Source organism: Triticum dicoccoides, chromosome 1A (assembly GCF_002162155.2).
Source record: "Triticum dicoccoides isolate Atlit2015 ecotype Zavitan chromosome 1A, WEW_v2.0, whole genome shotgun sequence".
Classification (NCBI taxonomy): domain Eukaryota; kingdom Viridiplantae; phylum Streptophyta; class Magnoliopsida; order Poales; family Poaceae; genus Triticum; species Triticum dicoccoides.
The window spans coordinates 35754828-35774361 of record NC_041380.1 but is presented as its reverse complement, the minus strand read 5'-3'; positions in this window follow the sequence as shown (position 1 = coordinate 35774361).

The window sequence follows — 19534 nt, the reverse complement described above, 5'->3', positions numbered from 1 at the left end:
TTGGGGTGCGGGTACCCGGGGTGGTCAGCGGGGGGTGCACGGGGGGTCCGGGTGCCCGGGGGTGTCGGATTTGGGCGGAAATTCATGGGAAGATGCAAGAAATTGGGGGATTTTGTGGAGGTAAAGGTGGAGATGGATGGGGGAATGCTAGATCCTCTCGAAACCAAGCAAATCCATGGATCAAATCCAACAAAACCTCATCAAACCAACAAATCACAAAAAAAATTGGGGCTATTTTTGGTGGGGAAATTTTCGAATTTGAGGAAGAACACAACAAAATTAGGCTAGAGAACAAGAAGGGGGGCTCCAATTTCGTGAGAAACCATGGCTCATGATACCAAGATGTTGTAGGGTGGAACCCTAAGTGAAGATCTTTCACGAATTGGAGGGGGAATCCCCAAGAACAAGATGAACACAAGAGGGAAAACAAGAGGAACACTCAAGAACAAGTCCAATCACACATCCACTAGACCAACAAACACACAAGATCCACAAGGTACATGAACAATCAAAGGGAAATAAGATACATGGTAGAGTTCATCCCAAATCCTATGAAGGAGATGAGGGCTTGATGATCCTATGATGGGGATCCTTCCCTCAAGGGGGTCTTGAGTTGGGTCACTCCAAGAGGAGGTCCTGATCTCCTAGTGGAGTGGATCCATGGAGCAAAGCTCACAAATGTGTAGCATCTACTTTGCTATCCCCCTAATTGAGCTAGGAGAGGGCTATATATAGTCTAGGGGCGAATTGGGGGAGTTGGGGTTACAAAGGACCAAAGAGTCCCTAAAATAAAAACAAGCCGGAGGAGGGACCGGGCACCCGAGGTAAAACCGGCCGGGCACCCGGACCGGTCAGTGCCACCGGCCATGGGTGGGCTGCAGGAGGCCGGGCACCCGGGGGTTGACAGCCCGGGCACCCGGGGCGGCTGTTGGTGCAGCCCAGGAGCGAGGCCGGGCACCCTAGGGTAGCGGCCCGGGCACCCGGAGGTAAGGGCCAGCGCCCAGCGGGGTGGCCGGGCACTCGGGGCCAGTTGGCCGGGCACCCGGGGCGGCGGGCAGCGCCCAGGCTGGGGCGGCCGGGCACCCAGGGTGGCCAGGTCCAGCAACAGCCGGCGGCCGGGCACCCGGGGACGCAGGGGCCGGGCACGTGGGGTGTCCAGTGGCTCTGCTCCTTCGTTCCCATCTTCCTTCTCCTTCCTCCATGTGTCTCCGGGTGAACTTGGTGTTTCCTCCGTGCTTCATCGTGACGCTCTCTGAGGCACCTAAGAATGCACAACACGTCTCTTTGAGGTAGAATCCCATTCTCAAGTGAATCCAGACGAAACTCGGAGAGGAAAGAGTTAACCTCGGTTTCCATGGTGCGTGCGTGAGCTCTCGTCGCAGGTCCTCTCCGTGCTTGCGGTGGCGGTGTGACGTCCATGGTGATGGTCGAAGGATGCTCCGCATCACGGTGCCATCTTCAAACTGTCCTGGTAGCTGTTGTTGTATGAGAACTCTGCATACGGCAAATTATCATCCCAACTAGATCCATAGTCTAGCGCACAAGCTCTCAACATGTCCTCCAGAATCTGTTTGACTCTTTCAGTCTGCCCATCTGTCTGTGGGTGAAAAGCTGTACTGAACTCTAGCCTGGTTCCCAAAGTTTCATGCAACTGATTCCAAAACTTTGAAGTAAACTGGGTTCCTCTATCTGATACAATGGTCCTCGGAACTCCATGCAGACATACGATCCTGGTCATGTATATCTTTGCCAACTTAGCACTGGTGTAAGTGGTCTTTACTGGGATGAAGTGAGCTACTTTCGTCAAACGATCGACTACAACCCATATCGAGTCATAGACTGAACGAGTCCTAGGTAATCCCGTGATAAAATCCATGCCTAACTTATCCCACTTCCATTCGAGTATCGGCAATGGCTGTAGCAATCCTGCTGGCTTCTGATGCTCTGCCTTCACTCTCTGACATACATCACAAACTGTTACATACTCTGCAATATCCTTCTTCATTCCGATCCACTAGAAACTATCCTTCAAATCTAGATACATCTTGGTATTTCCTGGGTGAATCGAATATGGCGAATCATGAGCCTCTTGCAGAATCAACTTCCTGATCTCCTGATCATTTGGAACATATACGCGGTCCTCAAACCATAAGGTATCGTGCTCATCTTCACGAAATCCCTTAGCCTTTCCTTTACTCATTCTTTCCTTTATTTCGGCAATCTCCTTGTTCGTCTTCTGAGCTTCTCTGATCTTATCCATTAAAGTAGATTGAATCTCCAAAGCTGCTACATATCCTCTCGGAACTATCTCCAAACATAGTTTGCGAAGGTCCTCTGCTAACTCCTTGGGCAATCCTCCGGTCATGAGTGTGTTGACATGACTTTTTCGGCTCAATGCATCGGCTACTACGTTAGCCTTTCCGGGATGATATGCAATCTCATATCATAATCCTTAATGAGCTCTAACCATCTCCTCTGCCTGAGATTCAACTCCTTCTGTGTGAAGATATACTTCAAACTCTTGTGATCTGTATATACCTCACAATGATTTCCGATGATAAAATGCCTCCATGTCTTCAATGCATGCACTACGACTGCTAACTCCAAATCATGCGTAGCATAGTTTTACTCATGGGGTTTAAGATGTCGTGAGGCATATGAAACAACTCTTCCCTCTTGCATAAGTACGGCTCCAAGTCCTCGACGAGAAGCGTCGCAATACACTTCATAATCCTTGCGTTGATCTGGCAGAATCAACACTGGTGATGTAACCAAGCGTCTCTTCAACTCCTGAAAACTGGCCTCACATTCCTTAGTCCATTTGAATTTGGTGTCCTTCTTCAACAACTCCGTCATGGGCTTCGCAATCTTTGAGAAATTCTCAATGAACCTCCGGTAGTATCCTGCGAGTCCAAGAAAACTCCGGATCTCTCCAACTGACGTGGGTGGCTCCCAATTTGTCACCGTGACAACCTTGGTGGGTCTACCGCTATTCCTACTCCAGATATAACATCTCCAAGGAATCCAACTTCCTTCAGCCAAAACTCGCACTTGCTGAACTTGGCGTATAGCTGATGTTCTCTGAGCTTCCCAAGTACTAAACGCAAATGTTCCTTATGTTCTTCTTTGTTCTTCGAGTAGACCAAAATATCATCCATGAACACCACGACGAACTTATCCAAAAACTCCATAAACACTTTGTTCATCATGTTCATAAAATAGGCAGGTGCATTAGTCAGGCCAAATGACATAACGGTATACTCATATAGCCCATACCTTGTGGTACAAGCTGTCTTAGGTATATCCTGCTCTCGAATCTTCAGCTGGTGATATCCTGATCGCAGATCGATCTTGGAAAACACCTTAGCTCCTTGCAGCTGATCAAACAAATCATTGATCATCGGCATTGGGTACTTGTTCTTGATCGTCACCTCATTCAATCCTCGATAATCAACAACCATCCTTAACGATCCATCCTTCTTCTCCACTAGAAGTACTAGTAATCCCCAAGGTGACGAACTTGGGCGTATATAACCTTTATCCGGTAACTCCTTAATCTGCTTCTTAATTTCCTCCAAATCCTTTGCGGGCATTCTGTACGGTCTCTTAGATATTGGCCCTGTGCCTGGCAAAAGCTCAATCAAAAACTCAATGTCTCTATCCAGTGGCATGCCTGGCAATTCTTCTGGAAATACATCCGGGAAATCCTTCACCACTGGTACTTCCTCCTGTACAACTCCTGATAAGGAATTTACTTGCGTCCTATTCGGAACATGCCGGGATACATACTTGATCCTTCTTCCTTCTGGGGTGGTGAGCAAAATCGTCTTACTAGCGCAATCGATGTTTCCTCCATACATTGATAGCCAATCCATACCCAGAATCACATCCAAACCTTGCGACTCCAAAATTATCAGATCTGAGGGGAAAACATGCCTACCTATGGTCAATGGCATCTGAAAACATCCATGGCTTGCCATATACTCTGCTCCGGGTGAGGTTACTAGCGTGGGTGTCTTAAGAACTCTAGTGGGCAACTTATACTTGTCCACAAATCCCCTTGATATGTATGAGTGCGATGCACCAGTATCAAAAAGTACGACTGTAGTAAAGGACTTAACCAAAACTTACATATTATTGCATCTGGTTGGGCTTCAACCTCCACCACATTAACGTGGTTCACTTGTCCCCTGTTGAAAGGGTTGGGCTTCTTCCTAGAGCTTCCATTGCCGTTTCCATTTTTAGCTTCAGGACATTCATTGGCGTAATGTCCGGTCTTCTGGCACTTGTAGCAACTAACGTGGCTTAGATCTTTCTTAGCGGGTGTTGCCGGGTTGGAACGGTTCTGTCCGCTGCTTCCTCCATTACCATTCCCATTCTTGGGGCCACTATGGTTGTGCGTACTTCCTCCATTATGAGTGTGGCCTCCATGGTTATGAACAAGTCCTCCCGAGTTCGGGGTGAAATGAGGTCTCTGATGAGCTCCAGAATTATACTTCCCTTGTCCATACTTCCTCTTGCGGCTGTCAATCTGCTGCTGCTTCCCTTCAAGCATGAGAGCTCGATCCACCAACTCCTGGTAGTTATTGAAATTTGCCACCATCAACTGCATGCTCAGCTCATCATTCAGTCCTTCCAGAAACTTCTCCTTCTTAGCTGCATCTGTAGCAACGTCATCTAGGGCATAACGTGCTAGCTTACTAAATTCATCCACATACTGACCAACAGTGCACCCTCCTTGGCGTAAGTTGTGAAACTCACGCTTCTTCATGGCCATAGCACCTGCTGAGACATGGGAAGTGCGAAAAGCTTGCTGGAACTGGTCCCATGTCACAGTGTCGATGGGGTAAGTGACTATGAAATTCTCCACCATGATGTTACGGGTCCATCAAGCTGATGTGCGGCAAAACGCACTCTCTTCGCATCTGTGCATCCTGCAGTAGTCAACTCCCTTTCAATCTTGCGGAGCCAATCATCTGCAACAATCGGCTCAGTGCTACTGGAGAACACCGGCGGATTCAGCCTAAGAAAACGGGCTAAGTGATCAACTGGTGGTGGTGGTGGTGGGTTGTTGTTGTTGTTGTTCTTGTTGTTGTTCCCCTGGTTCTGATTCTGGACTAGTATCCACATCAATGCATTCTGCTGCTGGATCAACCGAGTCAGCTCCGGTGGGAAAGCAAACCTATTGTCGCGTCTCGGAGGCATCTGCTGGGTTTAGAAAAGATGAGAAAACAGAATAGAATGAGGTCTAGGGGGAAAACACTACCCATATGCACATGAGACAAACACAAACATTTCACTCAATCAATCAAACAAGGGCATACAATCGGTCTAGAACTATTGTTACAAAAGTGCTTGGACTATACTATATACATGGTGGAATACTACTACTGATATGGTGGTCGACTATAAAAATTGATCGGTCGAAGACTCCATGATACCTGCTCTAGCTTCATCAACATAGTCATCATCGCTATCGTCAGGGCCCGAGTCAGTGTCGTCGATGATGATGTAGTTCTCCGGGCAAGTGGAACTGTCATCTTCTCCTCCTAGCGCGGGATCTCCCATGAAAACTCCGAGCTTCCTTGTCAGGTCGTAATTCTTCTCCACTAGTACGACGATTTCCTCCATATAACCTTCGCGTGTAGCCTTGAGTTCTTCCTCCAGTTCTGGGATCCTTGTCATCGCCTTCTTCAAATCTGTCATGCCTACGCACATCTGGTTCTCCTGGCGTCGAATGTGCTGGTTTAACTCCTAGATGAAAGAGGCAATCGATCTATCCCTCCTAGTGCTGATCATCTCCCATTGCTCATCTCGGCGCCCACAAATCTGGTAGATTGTATCCTTGAGATCATTGTGGTAAACTTCTCCAATGCGTCCCATGGTGATGTGAGTTGCCATACTTTTCCTAGACTCCAGGTTGGTGCATCAAAAGAAAACTCTATGGGCTCAGTGACAGGCGTGAATGTCCTTCCTGGAACTTGAACTTGAATCATCCAACGCTCCTCTTCTGGTAAAGTGGCGTTGTAAGTCCCGGTGAAGCTTGGTATTCCGATGTTCAGGTACCTAGTGACTTCCTTCAAGTGGCGTCCAAAAAGGGGTGTCTTCATCCGGTTGCGTGAACTTGATCCTTGCATCCGCCATCCTGAGGAGTAGAAAAAGGAGAGGAGTTAGAAATGAGAAGAGAGTAGTGATCTAGGGCTTTAGCTTAGTGGTCGTGTCCTACAGTCAGCATGTGCTATGATACCATCTTTGTAGCGACCAGACCTCAAACAGTCTGATCTTTGTGCATAAGTGTCATCCCTGGATCGGTAATGCTGACACACACAGTACTTGAAGGATTTATAACAGAGTATCAATCACGCACTTATTACATCGAATGTCTCAAAAGAGAACTTATTACAATAAATATGGCTTAAGGCCATCTAATACGATAACAACGCAAGGCTTGGAAGACAAAGTGAGTCCATCAACTCCAACGGCATCACTGAGTGAAAGACCACGACCTAAGGCTCCTTACTCGTCGTCTGAAAAGTCTGCAACATGATACGTTGCAGCCCGAAAACAGGTCAGCACATGGAATATGCTGGCAAGGTAACACAAAAGAGTAATGAACAGAATAATGCTATCACTACATGCATATTTGGCTGGTGGAGGCTGTATGGTTAATATGTTTTGCGAAAAGCCAATTTTTTACTACAACAAAGGAATAAATTTTATTTAACTATCATGGTGGTTGTTAAACATTGAGAATGGTAAACCCCATCTCAATCCCAATTAAAAATAATCATTAACCCCAACCAAATTATATAATTAAGAGTGATGAGATCCACATGATAATCCAAGAACTAGATACTCAAGATGTCCATAACCTGGGACACAGCTAACCATGATTAGTTTCAACACTCTACAGAGGTTTGTGCACTTTTCCCCACAAGACCCGATCCTCCGTTGGTTTTCTCGCACTACAAGATGTTTGAGAAACGGATGACCGAGACACAGTCTTTCCGAAGAGGTCCCCTTAACTGATAGATAGGCCGGTACACCTACAATCCCCTACATCTGCTAGCCCATCATGGAAAGGTTTCCCACAACTTACTCAACTATGCCAGAGCCCATAATGGCATATGGCTGCACACGGAAGTTTCTAGCATGAATAATCTTATGATCCCTTTGTGTCTGGGTCGCAGTCCATAGGAGAATCACACGGTACCTCAGGATTTCCAAAAATACAGGCAATCACTGGAATTCCCCAGGTGCCTCAATCCACCCAGATGTGTATTAAAGTTGCCACCTTAAGTTAACCATTATTTAACAATACTCACATCTGTCATGAATACTCTCAAACCCAATGCACATCTACGAGCATAACATAGGAATATAAGCAACGTAGAAGTAACTCCCAAGGTTTGATAATAAACAGGTGAATAGGTACTACCTCATCTACTTCCCAACCCACAATTTAATCAAATCCTAACCATGCAATTGTTCGAGGATTGATCTAATGCAACAAAACTGGGTAGTAAAGAGGTATGATCAAGGTGTTACTTGCCTTGCTGATGATCCGCGAAACCTAGAGACTCGTAGTAGCACACTTCACACTCCGGGTACTCTATCGCAAACAAACAAGCATACAATAAGCAATCAAGCAAGGGCACGAGTAAAACTCAAATAAGAGATCTAACCAAAAAGTTCAACTTAAGAACTCCGTTTTGCAAAAAGAATCAAATCAAACGAAGCAACAAAACTCAAATGGCGAAAGAAACAAGCTTCGTTTACTAATCTGGACTAAAGTCAAATTTTACAGTAGCAAAATCTTGTTTAAGTTGGTTAAACAAAAATAGTGTTTCGAGACAAAACTCTAGGCGCTTGAATCACCTTATTCCGATAAATGAGCGAAAAGTTATACTAGAACGAAAATAGGATTAGAAATCGCGATCGAAAATAATTGCGGAAAATCCAAGAAAAAGAAAAACTGACGAACAGGCTAACGAACGAACGTTCCCTGTCTACGGCTAAACTGTGAAAACCCTTCGTTAAAACGAATTAACGAACGGTTGTTCGCTAAATAACTAAACCAAAAAAAATAAACCAAACCGGATTTATAAAATAACAGATCTAGGTTTAGAAAAAAAAACTATCGATTCTCTCGTGAAAACTGAGGCAGCAACGACGGCTACCTCCAGCAAAAGTCCGGCGAACGGCAGCGGCAGTGGGCGGGCTTTGGCGAGGCGGCGCGTGGCGACGGTGAGGCGTGGCCGCGGGGCGCGATTAGGGTTAGGGTTTGGGCGGCGGCGTGGATTGGGCTTCGGCGGCTCAGGGCGGCGGCTTATAAAGCCCCCCCGGGCGGAGTCCCGCTTGGGTACGGCCCGGAGTTGGTTTGACTTTTTTTAAAACAATTCCGACATGCAGAAAAAGAAAGAAAAGAAATACTAAACAGACTCCAAAAATCCCGAAATAAATTTTCCCCGTCCTCTAAAAATAGGCCGGACAAGGTGAACATTTATTTGGGCCTAAAATGAAATTTTGAAAAGCGCATATTTTTCCTAATTCAAATAAAATAGCGATAGAACTCTGAATAAAAATTGTATTTGATTTTAATATTCAATCTACGATATTTCTTTATTTTTGAGGAAGTCATTTTATCCTCTCTTTTTTATTTTTATAAAAGAAATATTCATAGAGAAAATAATTAAAATCAAACGGTCCTCTTTTCAAAATTCAAGAAAACTCGAATATGAAAATAACGAAATCCCCAACTCTCTCCGTGGGTCCTTGAGTTGCGTAGAATTTCTAGGATCAAACCAAAATGCAATAAAATATGATATGCAATGATGATCTAATGTATAACATTCCAAATTGAAAATTTGGGATGTTACAATATGCATGCATTTGCATATTTATAACCGTGATTCTTTCGAATTGTCTAATGTTATCCATGGACAACCCGAGTATGTGTAGATTGGGTTCGTTTTCCCATATGCTCTGCTCCGGATCCGATGCAGAATTTCATCAGTACCTCCCTGTTGTTCTTTGGGTACACATCCTCTCTGCTTATTGCCGAGACGTGTATCAGGAGAACAGCGGGGAGGTGCTGCCGAAATTTTGCGTCGGATCCGGAGCAGAGCATGGGAAAGCAAACCCAATCTACACATACTCGGGTGGGATAGGACCTATCTTTACCTATTAGCGTCTAGGTTGCATGGACGTAATAAAACTGACAAACTCCATTAACTGATGGATATGGTCTGAATTATGTATATATTTCTTGTGTGTCCACTAGCTATGCAATATGAGTGATCGTGCGTGGATGTACACCGGTCACATTAGTCAGGAAGACATGATCGATGAATGGTTAACAAAAACCAAGGGGTTTGTGAGAGCCGCATTTGCAAATGGCCAGAGAGAAAGGTGGTGCCCCTATGTCCGGCGCGACAACTATCATTGGCGGAACGAGCTTGAAATGAGTAAACACCTGCAGAAGTTTGGTTTTACGCCTGGTTATACGGTCTGGACATTTCATGGTGAGTCTGCCCAACTTGCCAGAGCCGAGGTGGTTCGTCGTCGCACCGACAAGCATGGTACCGGGATGGAAGACATGGTGCAAAACTTTGATGATGCTCGGGACTCGAACGATGAGATGGAGGAATCTGCAAAGGCCTTCAATGAAATGTTGGAGTCTTCAAAACGTCCTCTCCATGAGCACATTGAGCTTTGTCAGCTGGATGCCATCTCACAAATAATGGCTCTGAAGGCTCAATTCAACTAAGGCAGAGAATGCTACGACGCGATGATGACAGTATTTGGATGCTTTCTACCCAAAGGCCATGTACTGCCTGCAAACTTGTACCAGTCAGACAAAATCCTCCGTGCTCTTAAGATGCCCTATAAGAAGATACGTGCCTGTGAGAAAGAATGTGCCTTATTTAGGTTTGAGTATGCGGACTTGAACTATTGTCCCATTTGCAAGTCTTCCAGGTATGTTGTGGTAGACAACGGTATGGGTGAGAAGATGCAGACCAAAATCCCCGTTATTCTATGGTATATGCCAATCGTACCAAGACTTCAACGTCTTTTCATGGTCGAAGAGACAACCAGACATATGACATGGCACAAAACGGGCAAAAGAACCAAACTAGATGCAGATGGGAATCTGATGATGGTACACACATCGGATGGTGAAGCGTGGAAGCGCTTCGATGACTTACATGAGCAAAAAGCGGCAGATCCAAGGCATCCTTGAGTCACCATCATCACAGATGGGTTCAATGTGTTTGGTCTGACAGCAGCCCAATACAATTGTTGGCCCGTATTTGTCATTCCACTCAATCTCCACCCCGGACAAATTATGCAAAGAAAGAACATTTTCCTGACGTTGATAATTCCAGGGCCCAACTATTCGGGGAAGAATATGAATGTGTACGTGTAGCTGCTTAAGGACGAATTACAAGAAGCTTGGGATAATGGGTTCAAGACATACGGCGCCTTTAGCAAAATGAACTTCTTAATGCTTGTCTGGTACATGTACTCAATGCATGACTTGCCAATGTATGCGCTATTCGTTGGTTGGTGTGTGCATCGAAGGTTCCCGTGCCCCACATACAAGGCAGCTCTTGAGTTTTTTTGATTCAGGACGGTCGTAAGTTTTCTTGCTTCGACTTGCATAGACAGTACCTGGATCCTCGCCATAAGTTCAGGAAAGACAAGAAGAACTTCATCAAAGGTAGAGTTGTCAAGAACTCTGCACCACCTCCGTTGACAGGCCAAGAGACCCTGGATCAGTTAAATGCTCTCGAGCCAGATCCAGAGCGTCCGGGGTATTTCAAGGGGTATAACTCGGAACACGCCTGGACTCACAAGACATGCTTGTGGGATCTGCCTTACTTCAAAGACCTCCTTTGCCCACACAACATCGACGTGATGCACACTGAAAAGAATATCGCCGAGGCCCTATTTGGTACATTGTTCGGCATAAAGGGGAAGTCAAAGGATAATACTAAGGCTAGAGTCGATCAAGAGGCGCTATGTGATAGACCATTACAAAACATGAAAGAACTGAAAGGAAAGTAGAACTGGACGAAGCCAAAGGCATGGTTCAATCTTGGAAGGCCAGCTATAAGGAAAATTATCTTGTGGGTGAAAATGTAGTTGATGTTGCCCGATGGGTATGCAACGAATCTAAAGAGGGGAGCGAGTCTTGATAAATTGAAAATATTTGGTCTCAAGAGTCATGATTGGCACAGATGAATTGAGCGGGTAATGCCAGTGATGTTGCGTGGCTTTATCCCTGAGGATGAACGACTAGTACAGGCCGAGCTGAGCTATTTCTTCCGTGTTCTTTGTGCGAAAGAACTATTGCCTGCCGTGCTAGAAGAAATGGAAGAGTTGGCGCCGGAGTTGATCTGCAAGTTAGAGAAGATCTTTCCACCAGGCCTCTTTAATCCAATGCAACACTTGATTTTGCATCTCCCGATCGAGGCACGATTGGTGGGGGGGCGTGCAAAATCCTTGGTGCTACGCAAGAGAGAGGATGCAGAAGACGGTTCGAGCAAAATGTAAAAATAAACGTAGAATTGAAGCATCGATGGCCGAGGCATTCATTACTGAGGAGGCGGCAAACTTCATGACATCACACTACGAAGCCAAAAATCGTCATTTTCATAATCCGAAGCCTCGGTACAATGCTGGCGACCCTAAAAAGGGTGGATGCAACCTCAACCTATTCAAAGGGAAGCTCGCACCAGCCGGTTCTTCTAATCCCTATTCGTCGAATGTCGAAGAATGGCGGGCCATTTCGTTGTATATCTTCAACAACCTAACAGAAGTGCGGCCGTACATCAAGTAAGTTCTCGGTACATTGTTTCGCAACTTCTAATTCCTTTGAACTGCTCTTATACCCGGATATTTGATATAGTAGATATGTCGCCAAACTCTCGTATGGAGCGGTGATACAAAAGGATTCCGTTGAAGAGTATGAGCTTCTGGCAAAGCAACGAGGCGACTATCCCAGTTTCATCTCTTGGTTCAAACAAACGGCAATTTCCATTAGACCATTTCATTTCTTCGTCTACTTTGCGGCTAATGCAACAATCCTTCTTTCGTATTAATTTTTTAGGCTAATTCAGTTTATGAACGCTGAATTGAGACAAGTCGCTAATGGCTTTGACTATAAGGTTCGTTCATTTGACAAATACGACATTAACATGTATCACTTTTTTACCTATGGCAAAGAGCTATCTATGGCCGACCGAAAGTTTACAAATTGTTGTGTCTCTGCTATCGGCGAAGGAGGTACCGAGTATTATGGAAGAGTTGAAGCAATTTATGAACTTTTATTCTATGGTGCAAACCCACCAAACGTCGTAGTCTTCAAATTTTATTGGTTCTAGCCAAAGGAGACTAGAAGGACTCATGAACATATAGGGCTAGTCGAAATCAAATAGAGCACCCATTTGGATGTTGCCGATGTCTATATTATGGCTCAACAGGCAACCCAAGTTTTCTATCTACCGTGGGCCTGTCAAAGTGATCCAAATCTTAATGGTTGGGATGTTGTTTATGATGTGTCACCACGTGTTAGACCACCTCCCCCCAATGAAGAGGATTATGAACCTCAAATTAACCTAGGCACATATGAAGGAGAATTCTTCCAAGAAACGCGTCATTCCAGAAAACGTATCAAGAACTGCTCTACTTCAGCCCAGAACATTGAAGTAGACAGTGACAGTGAATCCGACTTCACACCTGAGCCGGAACAAGAAGAGCCGGAACAAGAAGAGGTTACTGCTGTGGATGACCTGTCAATGCTTGTCCAATTATGTAAAGGAGGCATCCCACATGTTGATGCATTTATTGAGGATGATGATGAGCATGTCATTACTGATAGTGATGATGATGATGCATTTATTGATCCCAGAGCATTTATAGACGATGAAGATTATTAATTAGTTCATGTTATTTGGTATTCAATTTTTTATCATGTTCATGATGATGATACACTTAAATTATATACATATTATTATTCATGTCAGGTTCAATTTTTTATGTTGTACTAATTTCGTTTACTCTTTGTCATTGCAGGTATTGACAGATGGTGGGCGCCGGTCCAGAGCGCTCCGAGGCTCCTTCCTCAGCGCGTGCTGGGAGGGGTGCTTCGCTTCCACTCCAGCACCTTCGAAGAGCGCCGATAGATAGTATGCATTCACCAACGGCGGGCGCTTCTTCTTCGGCCGGGAGAGGTCGGGGGAAGAAGAGGGGTGATAGCACCCATATCACATAAACCATGATAAAAATCATCTCCTATTTTAACCGAGACAACAGGCATGCCTACAACATATCTATGTTTGTATTTTGTACCGGGTTTAGCAATTCTTGCTACTTCACCGATGAAGTAAATAACACGCCCATCAACATTATCGACCAAGAGATCTTTAACCATAGCAACACTAGGTTCTACTTTAATTTGCTCAGGGGGTTTAGGTGCTTTAATATTACTTCTGTGAGCCCCAGTTGAAACCATATCATGCTCCTTTATCTTAACAGGAAAAGGTGGTTTCTCGATGTAAGCAGTAGGAACAACTGGTCAACATTGTAAATGATAGTTTCTTCTTTAGGAACTACTGGTTCTTTGATTTATTCTTTAATAGGGGGATGATATTTAAACCACCTCTTTTAGGGAGATCAACATGAGTATCAAAAGATTCACAAAAGGAGGCTACTATCTCAGAGTCAAGTCCATACTTAGTGCTAAACTTTTGAAAAGCATCGGTGTTCATAAAAGATTTAACACAATCAAACTTAAGCTTAATACCTGACTCTTTACCTTCGTCGAGTTCCCAATCTTGAGAGTTGCAATTAATTCTTTCTAAGAGATCCCACCGGAATTCAATAATCTTCTTCATAAAAGAACCAGCATAAGAAGTATCAATCATGGATTGATCATTACGAGAAAGCCAAGCATAAAAATTCTGAATAATAAGAGCTCATGAATTGTGCATGAATATAACATTCTCTTAAGCCTCCCCCAAGCTAGAGCGATACTTTCTCCATGTCCCAGAACACATACCTCGTCTTCCATACCTTCAGCAACGGCTCCGGCGTCTTTTTCATCGTGTTTCCTGGCGCGGGGCACTGTTCCCAGTTTTTCAACAGCTCACCGATTTTGGCGCCGCTCCGCTTACATGGAGGTCCTTGATGCTCGGTGTGACCATTGAATAGATCTTCATGGGCTGTCCTTCTCGAGCCATCTTCGATGCCCCATGTACACGATTTTCCTAGAGCCGCCATCTTTCCTTGACGTTAGCTGCTAAGACGCCGTATCATCCATGCATCGTGTGCATCCACAATATCCATGGCACACCTGGCCCGCGACATATTCGTAACTGAGATAGTCATGCACCGTCGTGATCAGCGCGGCTCTCCTGTAGAAATACTCGTCTTTGCTGGCGTCCCATGTCTTGGCCGGTGTTTTCCATAACGTGTCTAACTCCTCTTGAAGTAGCCCCAGATACAAATTATTATTATTTCCTGGTTGTCTCGGCCCTTGAATCAGCATGCTCATGTGAATGTACTTCGACTTCATGCACAACCAGGGGGGAGGTTGTACATCCATACAAACACGGGCCATGTGCTATGGTTGGTGTTCTGGTTGCCAAATGGATTCATGCCATCGGTACACGCGCTGAGCACGATGTTCCTTGCATCGCATTCGAAATACCGATAAAAGCCGTTCAACACTCTCCACTGGATTCCATCCTTGACGTGTCTCAACTTCAGATCATCTCCATCGTCGGGCTTCTTCATCTCTGCGTGCCAGCGCATGATCTTTGCTTCCTTGGGATCTACAAAATACCGCTGGAGACGGGGAGTGATCTGTAAGTACCATACAACTTTTTGGGGAGATTTCTTCCTGACCTTCTTGTATCGAGAAGCATTGCACAGCGGAGAACTTGTTTTTTGTGTGCTCCTTCCGATAAATTATGCAATCGTTAATGCATGCATGGTATCTAACGTGTGGCAGATCAAGAGGGCACACGATCTTCTTGGCCTCATCCACACTAGTAGGACATAGATCCCCCACGGGAAGAACATCCTTTAGGTACTTGAGATGCTCATCGAGGCTAGTGTCGGTCCATTTGTTTTTAGCCTTCGTCTTCAGGAGTTGGAGCGTGAAACTCAAGCGGGTCACCTCAGGATTGCAACCATCATACAATGGAGTGTTCGAGTCTACCACCAGTTGTTGCAGCTTAGCCTCCTCTCTAGAAGAATCTCTCTCGGTACTCGTCTCCTTGCTAAGTAGTGCTTTGAACATGAGGGTTCCACACAATTGAACTTAGTACGGACGAACTCTGCAGTGTGGAGTCCGCGTTCTCTCTGCCGCCATGTCCGGCCCCTTCTCCGCCGCCATGTCCTGCCCCTTCTCCTCCGCCATGTATGATCCCTTCTCCGCCGCCATGCTGGCCTCTTCCCCGCCGCCATTATCGATCATCTCTTCGTCTTGCCCCGTGTTGTCATTGCCTGCCCCATCGGCGTCCTCAACATCTTCAGTTATCCATCGAGTATAGCCATCCATGAAACTAGTCATGAGCAGGTGTGCTTCAACACGACCATCGTCATAGGGTTCGAGCCAAACTATTCCTTTGCATCTTCGACACGGACATAGGACCTCTGTCAGGTTATTTTCTTTCATGTCCTACACCGCCGACTGCAACCACCTGTCCACCATCGTTCCACTGACCATAATGAATGCCTGCATGGTAATAATAAACAAATTGGTTATAAAAATGCGTGCATGCATCAGAGTCATACAAAAATTTGGCATGACCTTCCCTAAAAATAGAACATATAGATCTAGAGTTTGCCCGGAATTCGCCAAAACAGAAATAAATCGACATTTTGGAAAAACATAGGCAACTCACAAGCACAATTCGACGTCAACTCATGCCACACACACAATTTCCATCACATCGCCCGATTATGTCATATCGCACACACATTCACATATTTCCATTCTTGCAAAAGCATGAATTTTTAATCACCTATCTCTCGAGATCAAGCACACGTAGTGGAGATGATGATGTAGTAGTGAGATCAAAAGTGGACAAAGCACTTCTTGACAAGGCTAGATCTAGTTAGGGGGTACATAGGTCACTTAACTAAATGGTACATCTACCTAGCTAGCTAATTTGGGAGGAGACAATTCAACTAGTGGTGGGGGGAGGAAAAAGAGAAAGGAGATGCATTAATGGAGGTGGTGTAGTTAGCTAGGAGTAATAAAGAGAGAGAAAGGTAGGTAGAAGAAGGAGAGTAATGGGGGGAGAAGTAGTGAGGAAGAAGCAAAGTGACGGAGAGAGGAGGTGGTAGGTAGGGGAAAGTAAGGAAGAGAGGATGGGGGAGGGGGAGGGGGAGGGGGGAAGTTGGTATATGCTGCGGCTTAGCAGTAGCACTGGTCGTAAACCACGCTACTGCTAATAAGATAGCAGCAACCCCTTTTTTTATTTAGGCTTCATTGGCCTCTTTTTTTTCCTCACATGGGGCAATGCTCTAATAATGATGATGATCACACTTTTATTTACTTACAACTCAATATTACAACTCGATATCTAGAACAAAGTATGACTCTATATGAATGCCTCTGGCGGTGTACCGGGATGTACAATGATCTAGTGTAGCAATGACATCAAACGGACAATCCATGAAAACATCATGCTAGCTATCCTACAATCATGCAAAGCAATATGACGACGAACGCTCAAGTCATGTATATGATGATGATGGAAGTTGCATGGCAATATATCCCCGAATGGCTATGGAAATGCCATAATAGGTAGGTATGGCGGCTGTTTTGAGGAAGGGTATATGGTGGGTTTGATGCACCGGCGAAAGTTGCGTGGGACTAGAGTGCCTAGCAAGGTGGAATGGTGAGAGTGTGTATAATCCATGGACTCAATATTAGTCATAAATAACTCACATACTTATTGCAAAAAAATTATTAGCCCTCGAAGCAAAGTACTACTACGCATGCTCCTAGGGGAGAGGTTGGTAGGAGTTAACCATCGCGTGCCCCGACCTTCAAACAAAGATAGACAATCAAGGATAAATTGTGCTCCAACTTATCGGCATAACGAGAGACTATACGTGCATGCTTCGGCAATCACAAACCTTAACACCAATATTCTTACTAAACACCAATCATTTAAGTACCTCCCACATATTAGCATCTTTATATCGCAAAACTATTGCAAGGAATCAAACATATCATATTCAGCAATCTACAGGTTTTATTTAGGATTTTATGACTAACCATGTGAATGACCAATTCCTGTCAACTCTCTAAATAGATATAAGTGAAGCAAGAGAGTTTTAATTCTTTCTACAAAAGATATGCCCACGCTCTAACAAATATAAGTGAAGCAAAGGGGCATTCTACAAATGGCGGTTTTTCATGTGTAGAGAAACAGGCAATCCAAACTTCAAATGATATAAGTGAAGCACATGAAGCATTCTATAAAGCCATACTCAAAAGATATAAGTGAAGTGCAAAGAGCATTCTATAAATCAACCAAGGGTATCTCATACCAGCATGGTGCATTTATTAAAATAAAAATAAAAAGCACACGACGCTCCAAGATTTACGCATATCATGTGAACAAAACGAAAACCTAAACATACCGATAATTGTCGAATAAAGATGGGATGCCTTCCGGGGCATCCCCAAGCTTAGACGCTTGAGTCTCCTTGAATATATACTTGGGGTGCCTTAGGCATCCCCAAGCTTGAGCTCTTGCCTCTCCTCATTCTTCTCATATCTATACCTCATCGATCTTCAAAAACTTCATCCACACAAAACTTAAGAAAACTTTTTTTTATTAGAGGGGTTAGTACATACAACTTCAAATCCCATAATGTACTACTATAGCATTATTGTATAATTATAATCAAACATTACCCACTGTATTCTATCACAATTCTATGGCCCCAAGTCAAAGGAGGCTCAACAAGACTTCAAACATAAGCAAATAATGAAACTATAACAATAATCTGTGATAACAGGACAGTCTGTAGTAATCTGAACATTAACCATACTTTTGTACTTCTAAAAATTCTGAAAAATTAGGAAAAAAATAAACAATTCGTATGGAAGTACTGTCCAAAAAGTTTCAGAAGCATTTGACTTTCCAGCAAAAAATGTAAAATCACGCACTACAGCCGAAGTTTCTGTTTTTGCACCGCACAAACCAAACAAGCAATCTAATCATCCTAAAGGCAAATCTTGGCACATTATTTTTATAATACAATGGATTTGTACAAGGGGAAAATTATTTTCTTGAGAAATTTCCATGAAAAAATCTACATCGTTTCCATGAGAATGAACACAAGTGTTCAAGGTCGACACTCACTTCTCCAATGCATAACCTTCCAATCGCTTCTCTTTTTGAAAAGGTTTTTAGGTTCCCCTCTTTATTTTTTTGTTTTTAAACTTTTTAAAAGCACACAACAGAATAAAATGACTCTCTAAAACTTCCGGGTTGTCTCCCTGGCAACTCTTTCTTTAAAGCCATTAAGCTAGGCATATAGTGCTCAAGTAATGGATCCACCCGGATCCCAAGGTATATCAAAGCCAATTTTAATTAACGATGATTTGTGATTTAGTAGTGAGCACAAAGTAATATATATCATGCAACAACAAAGTCTAACTCTCTTCCTATGCATCGACATGTCATAAAAGAACAATTCATGCACATCGAGTAAAGGCCAATACATAGTATAGCAATTTCTTGCAATTTTATCGTAATGGAAACATAGAGAGGCGGAGATGTAGTTCCTCTCTCATAATAATTGCAAGTAGGAGCAGCAAGCACATGCATATTATATTCATCAAAATCATCATGTGTAGTAGTAAGATGCAACCCATCGATATAATCCTTAATAAGAGCAAACTTCTTCGATATAGTGTAGTTGGGAGAATTCAAAAAGATAATAGGACTATCATGTGTGGGTGCAATAGCAACAATTTCATTCTTAAGATAAGGGACGATAGAAAGTTTATCTCCATAAGCATAATTCATATTGGCATCATGGCCACAAGAATAGCAAACATCAAGTTCATCAAAAGGGATATTTCAAACGAATCAAAGGGATCATAGCATTCATCCTTCGGTAAGCACGAAGGGAAATTAAACAATGTATGAGTTGAAGAGTTACTCTCATTAGAAGGTGGGCACATGTAGCTAATCTACTCTTCCTCCTTTTGTTCTTCGCTCTCCTCGTCATCTTTTTCATCTAATGAGCTCAGTGTCATCAATTTCTTCTTCCATAGTTTCCTGCAAAATATTTATCTCTTCTTGGATAGCGGAGACTTTCTCAATAAATGCATCAATATCGAAATTATATTCATAATTCTCATAGAAATATTTCAATATAGCAATTTTTTCAGGCCTATAAACTGTTGGAAATATGCCTTAGAGGCAATAATAAAATGGTTATTATTATATTTCTTTGTTCGTGATAATTGTCTATTGTTCATGCTATAATC